The sequence below is a fragment of the Ceratina calcarata genome, unplaced genomic scaffold (genome assembly GCF_001652005.2).
Source record: "Ceratina calcarata isolate Rehan_Ccalc_2016 unplaced genomic scaffold, ASM165200v1 scaffold471.2, whole genome shotgun sequence".
Classification (NCBI taxonomy): Eukaryota; Metazoa; Arthropoda; class Insecta; order Hymenoptera; family Apidae; genus Ceratina; species Ceratina calcarata.
In genome coordinates this window covers 925328-932182 of record NW_017171239.1, presented here as the reverse complement: position 1 = coordinate 932182, position 6855 = coordinate 925328, and the positions used below count along the sequence as shown (strand labels likewise).

General features: G+C 46.1%; 1 protein-coding gene across 4 annotated transcripts in view; it reads left to right on the top strand.

Annotated features, from left to right (window-relative positions):
* Positions 1 to 4506, top strand: part of Aos1 (SUMO1 activating enzyme subunit 1) — a 79869-nt gene extending 75363 nt beyond the window's left edge. For 2 of the 4 annotated variants that reach the window (XM_026815621.1, XM_026815620.1), the window contains exons 8-9: positions 3438 to 3503; positions 3564 to 3822. The gene's annotated coding sequence lies outside the window, so the exon portion shown is untranslated. Of the gene's footprint in view, positions 1 to 3437; positions 3504 to 3563; positions 3823 to 4446 lie in introns of those variants that run through there. The other 2 variants (XM_026815622.1, XM_026815623.1) reach the window with 2 other exon arrangements.
* The last annotated feature ends 2349 nt before the right edge of the window (positions 4507 to 6855 follow it).

Here is a 6855-nt window from a genome sequence, read left to right as displayed (position 1 = left end):
CGAGGGAGCGAGAGAGAGAGGCAGATGACAAAAGAGGAACGACGCAGGGTTGAAATGTGGAGAAAGCAGGGAAACAAGAAAACGCGTGGAGAATCCGAGGGAAAAATGTAGAAAAGAGAGGAAAGCGATAACGCGGAAGAGTCAATGGGGAAAGGAAAAACGGATCGGTCGCTAAAGCGGGGCGAGTCGATGGAAGACTGTAGGAAGGACGGGACGACAAAAAGAGGGAGTGGTGGAACGGAAGAAACGCGGGAAAAACGCAGCGAAAAGTGCATCAACGATGGAAGGCATGTTCGCTGATTTACGAGCGGCAGTTGCTGGAAGGGCATTAATATTCGTGACGGAATATTAAACCGCGAGCGTCAATGGCCAGAGCTTCAAAGGGATTTTCCGGCCGCGCGGCCCCGAGGAAAAGGGAGAGAGACGGACGCGAGCGCGAGGGTGGCCGGAGACAGATCGACGTTCCCGCAAGATTATGAGATTCTCGTTAAGTGTCACGCGTAAAGAGTTCTTTCATACGCGACCCCGCGACTCTTTTTTTATCATCGTCGACTCCGACGCTGCCGTCGTTTATAAAATGTAAATGTCGCGCGAGGAAAAGATTTATCGGATCTGGTTGGAACGGGAGATTTATGTCGTTCATTTACAGGCTTAGAAAGTATACGAGAGTACATACGTTTGTACATTCGATACTGCGAAACGTGCAAACGTTTCACTGGGACAAGGAGTCTTCGATGAAGTATCAATTAAGTACCATGGAGAAATCCCAGCGTGGAACGTCGTGTCCGATCCGAGCGAGAACGTTAACGAGATAAGGCTGCCTGAGAGGGTAGTTTCGGTAATAACGAGGAGCATTTTTATAACGAGGATCACCGTCGCGGAATCATCTCTCGGGAGAGAAGGGAGAGAAGAGGCTGGTGCGCGACGCGACGCGACGTCTCTCTAACCGACCTTCGTCTAGCTCCTCCGTCGTCGTCGTCGTCGCGGGGAGACTTAATTATCTAATTAATTAACCTCAATCAGAACGATGAGTAATTTCTCGGTTCGCTGGCGCCTTTGCCGTTGTGCCGAGACTTTCTTGTCACGCCGACACGACTGTGGCCCCGAATCACGGATGAGTTCACGGCAAATCGATTATGTCCCGATGCTTTGCTATCGCCCGCCTCTATTTAGGCGCGCCATCCGCGCAGGATCCACGATCCTCCGGCGTTATCCTGTTTTCCCTGGCCGACCAATTTGCTCCTGCACCAGATCCGTCCTACGCTCCACGCTATCTTGCCCTCCTTTATCTTCGCCTCTTACACGAACCGATCGCGTGATAACTCGCTCGTGAAACGACCGGGCGACGCGAGTTTGTTTTACCGGAGGTTCCCTCGGCTGGAAATTGCGTTCGACAAAGGAATCTTTGAGAATTTTAGAATAACCGTACGTGAATATTACAAATTCTATGATATCGTCAAACTGAATTAAAATACGTATGCAAATCCTTGCGAGTCCCACTTAGTGATATTAATTCAATTAGCGCTCTACTGTGTCGCGTTAAGCGAAACGTTCTATCCGACCCCCTGTGTAAATCGTGCGGCACCCTCCGCGAAATAACAACACGCCCCGTTTGGAAACCGAAATTCCAAGCGAGAGTCTTCGTCCAGGATTCTCGCCATCAAAAGCGACATTCACCCCCTTCCTCGGCCACCCCCGTATCGGTGTAACTGACGTTTTTGAAGCGTCAAGTGGATCCACCCAGAAGGCACGCGGACGGGGGACCGGACGGAAGCCGCTCGTCGATCCATATCGGCTACTGTTTTACATAAACACCAACTCGTCAGCAGCAGGGACGGAAACCGCAATCGCGACGGCATCGAGAGGGCACAGGGATTCCTCTGGAAGCCTAAGCGATCTCAAGTGTTTTCGCAGTTGACTCGCGGCGTGTTTGCGCGGCGAGCGAAGCTTTTTAAGCACGGTTTAACCCTGGCCCCGGGGCCCTCGATTCCCGTTCGGCTAACTTCGTATTTAGTCAGTCGACCCGGAGCCGCTAGGCGCGATGGGAAACGACAAGTGGCAGTCCTCCACCCTCGTGCGACGATTACCGACCGCCTTTCATGTGCTAATTCCTGTTTATTTAATCGAACGCTGACGCCGATCGGCCTCGGTCCGCGAAAGGACGAACGATCGCCCGGGGATTAATTTCTAATATGCTTTAACGTCGCCGAGCACAGATCGTTCCGACGAACTCGTTCAGACGAATCAGAGATTCCTTTTCAATCTGTCCACGTGTCCTCTCTTAATACATATATCGCCGTCGTTACGTTCACGATCATTATCACTGAAACTCATATTTGTTCTCGTTTCTAATACATTTTAATTATCTCGTTCCCGGGAATCTTTCATTAGAACACACGAGATCGCGAGAATTCAGTGTTGTGGTTATTATTATTATACGACTGTAATTTGGGGAAATTGCGAAGGCTCGCTAAAAGCGGATACTGCAGCGTGGACCAATTAGCATGTCCGTAAATCACCGGCGAATTACTTTACGAGCTCGCCGCGATAAAATCGCCGGACAAGCCTCATCTCCAGCCTCGCTTAACGAACGATAACAATGATTCATGCGGCGAATTTGATTATCGAATACACTGCACTTTTTAATTTCCATACCACGAGACAGAATTTAATCGCATATAAAATTACGTCCCTGCATCGCTGTACGAGAATCGAGACTGAGTATGTAACGCTTCGAATAAAAGTTGTAGGTACTGTTGTTACCTACATACAATTTTTTTCTATCTCGAATACTTCAAAAGTAATCGATTGACCGCGAGTGAGCCTATTTTTTTTCTGTTTCTTCGTCTCTCGTATGCTGCGATATCGATTTGACGACAGTCGATTATTCAGTTCCAAATCACGATGCCGTATAACAACGTTTGACAGATTCTCGTCTCTCGTTTATCGGAGGGACGTGTCTCACCTCGCGCATCTCCATTTCCGGGAATTTTTGTATCGACTAATGGATCGCGTCCGCGAACATGTTTATGCAACGGCAGAGTTACTTCTCCCGGCTGGCGAGATCCTACCCGGTTCTAAAGCTCGTTGACGTATACGATCGCCAGGTAAACCCGTACCCGCTCGCCGCGATTCTGATTTTCATTCGTTTCCATTTTCACAGTCGTTCATACGAGCTTACGTGTTGGACAATGTGTACGTTTGCGTGCTCATGCACATACTTTTCTACGTGGCGCTATGGTACGCGACCACGGTGAGTCGAGTTGTTCTTAATGAATAAATGAACGTTCGTTGATCAATGCTTGGGCTTAGGTGATACGGAAAATGGAGAAGTCGAACAAGACGATGCTGAAAATTATGGAAGAGAACAGAACGGTGCGCCGATCGATGCTGCATTTAATTAAAAAATCGTATTGATTCCTCGTTTATTGTTACAGAGACTGCGCGATGTAGCTGCGTTGAAAGATAAGAAAGCCGAGTACGACCAAGTCGTGGTTAAAACGGTTTGTGTTGAAAATCGAAATTAGCTAAGGAACGTAAATGATTAAGATATTTCTTTATAGAAAGATGCGCAAAAGTTAACGTCGATAGAGCTAGAGGACGAAGTAATTAGAAATACATTTAAAAAATTGATACGATATTAAGAGACGATCGATCATTTAGATGCGACGGTTGAGCACGGAACTGATCAATGCTGCAGGCAAGCTCTCCGAGTTGGAGAAGATCGTTGAAAAAGTACAGGAACCTATCTCTCCCGTGGGAACGCCAACGGTCCGGCGGTTCACCGATTGTCATTAAGCCGTAGTTGATTTTCAGTACAAGTCCAATGGGAAATCGTACGAGAGTTCTGCGGGCGACGTCGCTGACCGAGAAAACGCGAACGAGCTCTCTCGCGAGGGACGGTCGGACTCGCTCGAGAATCTCAAGGTACGTTTCAATTAACGAACGATCCTCCGGTTGTTCGACCGCTGTAATTGTCGCGAAAATCGAGACCCTCGCGGTTCGCCTCTTCGACGGCGTCTACATCGTAACGGGTTGAAGGCAAGACGGATTGTTCGAGAATTCTGTTGGTGAACTCGCGGCCACCGGGGCGACGCGTAAAGTTATTTCGGTGTCTGCGAACGAAATTGGGGAAAACGATGGGACTCGAGTTAGTTAAGACGCATTCAACGGAGAGCCTGGCTGCGGAAGGGTTGACGCTGACGTCGTTTCGGATTATCCCGTATTATTGTTAGGATCATTGTACGTTGACACGATGCTCGAGCGTGTAACGTATCAACAGATTGCTTAGATAATTGTACCAATTACTGCGCATGCATCATTGGTACTCCATCAGCGGGACTGTATTAACGTTTACTGTTCACGGGAAATCAAACGCGTAATTAGGATTAATATACCCGTGTTTTCCCTCGTGGTCAGAAATCAGCCGAAGCGTTTGTGTTAAAGATACTCGAGCCGTCCTTCCCACCGCCACCGCCACCGGAACCTCCTCGCAGGAAATATGGGATCTTTGTCACTCGACCTCCTGGCCAACGTCGTCCACCTCCCACAGCTGCAGCTGCGACCGTGCCCCCGAAAATCGGATTCAAGTAACTTTGCCTCCGTGGAAGCCTCCTCGGAATCCGCCTTTCACCGTGAGCACCCGTATTCGTTACCTTTTACGCGCGATCGTCACTTCCATCTATCGTCAATCGCTAATTACTCGATATATTACTTCTAACTCGTCTATTCAGGCAAACACCTTTCTCGAATGACTCTCCGTTTCTTTTTTCTCTCGGACATTGCTACTTTACTGAGAAAAATCAATAAAACATTGCACGCGCGTTAAGTGTTTCGTTCGGTAAATATTTTGTCAGTTGAATTAGACGTCGCGTATTTATTACGGCAAACATCGGATTTATCGCGAACCGCTAGAAAGACGAGTGTAACTTATCACTGATCAGCTTTCTCTTTTCACCGCTTCATTGCTCGATACGTTGCTCGGTATAATTGTGATAGTTCAAACTTTCTCGAACGTTACTGGCAACCGAAGAATTCGTGAAACAGTTGCCGTTGTCGACCGTCGACGTTCTTCTTCGATCGGCTATCGTTTAAGCTAAGCGTTTCTTTCAGGCACCGAGAAGTTCGTCTGGAGCGGTGGGGACCGTCGACACGACGATAGGAGGAAAAGACGATATGGAAAATTCATCGACAATTCCGTTTCACCGCGTTACAACGTGAAGAAGTGGCAAGCCGAATCGTTCAAACACGTGACGCCCTTCACTAAGTCGCTGCTGGGTCTCCTCACGATTTTTACGAAAGACTGATTTGCGATAAATTTTTGTGTCTTCGTATAGTGTCATAATCTGTTCGTTGATAAGGATATTAAATAAAAGTATAGGAAATAAAAGTCTCGACCCAATATTCCTGTTCCATTTTATTTCAGTGAAGGTAAGTGCATAATTAATTAAAAAGTTTCACGGCTGACAAAGGTTAGTAGCAAAGCGTCGTTTCGCCGAATCAGATATCATTGTGATCATTTTCCACATTGAAAGTCTGAGTCGTAATGGTCTCTCGACCTACTCAACACTTCACGCACAGTCTAATCTTGATCGCATACATCTATTATAACGGGCGAATATTATCACAACATGGAGAAAACACATTTGCATACACGTGACGCTGTCAATGCCGTTAATTAACGCTTATTCTCCATTTCTAAAACGCATCCCAACTCAAAGGGCTTGTAAATTAACCATACGTCCTCTTAACGAGCATTGCCACCGATTCTCCCGCATAAGTAATTGTCCCCGAGTCTCTTATCGATTCGAGTGTATGCTGATGTTCGTTATTTGCCTAAACGAATCCTCGTTAAAGGAAACTTTTTAAATCCAGGGCTGGTTTTTTTAATTAGTTCGATCTGACCGTTAAAAGTACAGATGCGTTTCCGTCGTTAGAATCTGAGACACTAAATGTATCTATCGACGTAATACGGATAACGCGATAATTTGCTGCGCAAATAGTTTAATCGATGTTTGAACGAACACGTAATGAGTAGAGCTGACGTTTGTAAAACGTGACAGCAGATTATTCTTTCTCGGTTATTTCTGTTCTCTTTATGTCTTCCGTAAGAATTTATAGATAAGACACTTTTTCCGATCACCGTGGAATGTAATCTATAGAAAAGTTCCGTTCCTGCGTCACCGCATACTTGCACTTTCAAAGGTAATCGACGAACGAAAACGAGTGTTTCTATTTATTAATTATTACTGTTTCGAAAATAAATCGTTTAGCGTCTCGGTATTTTACACGCGATACAGAAACAACTTTTTTCATTCACTTAAACGCCGTGTAATCACTTGACATTATGTATGACGTGCGTCGCGTTATATCAGAGAACCAACAGTCCCACGGATATTACATCAAAGGCCGTCGCTAAAGAGAAACAATGTACATCATTACACCGTCATAAATTATACATAGATCGTTCGGTTCACGACTACCGGCGATTAAAAGTCGTGTTGACTCTCCGTCAATTCGCGTCGCAGACCAACACGAGAAACGATTCCATGGTATATACATATATACATATATACCTATATAATTGAAGAAAATGCATTTCTTGCGGGAACAGGATTGCAGGAGGAACAGGTAACACGATTGACCGGACTGGGAAGGAATTTATGAAAGCGAACCGCTTCTGGTCTGACCTGCACGCGCTCATATCACTGTCCTTGACAGAACTGGTTGTACAGGAAAAATTCTTCGTCCTTTGTCTTACGCACCAGATGTGATACCGAGTAAAATCGAGAGGAGCGTCTACTTCGAAATCGAAAAGAATTATATTACAATATTATTGTAAATATGACTTGAATT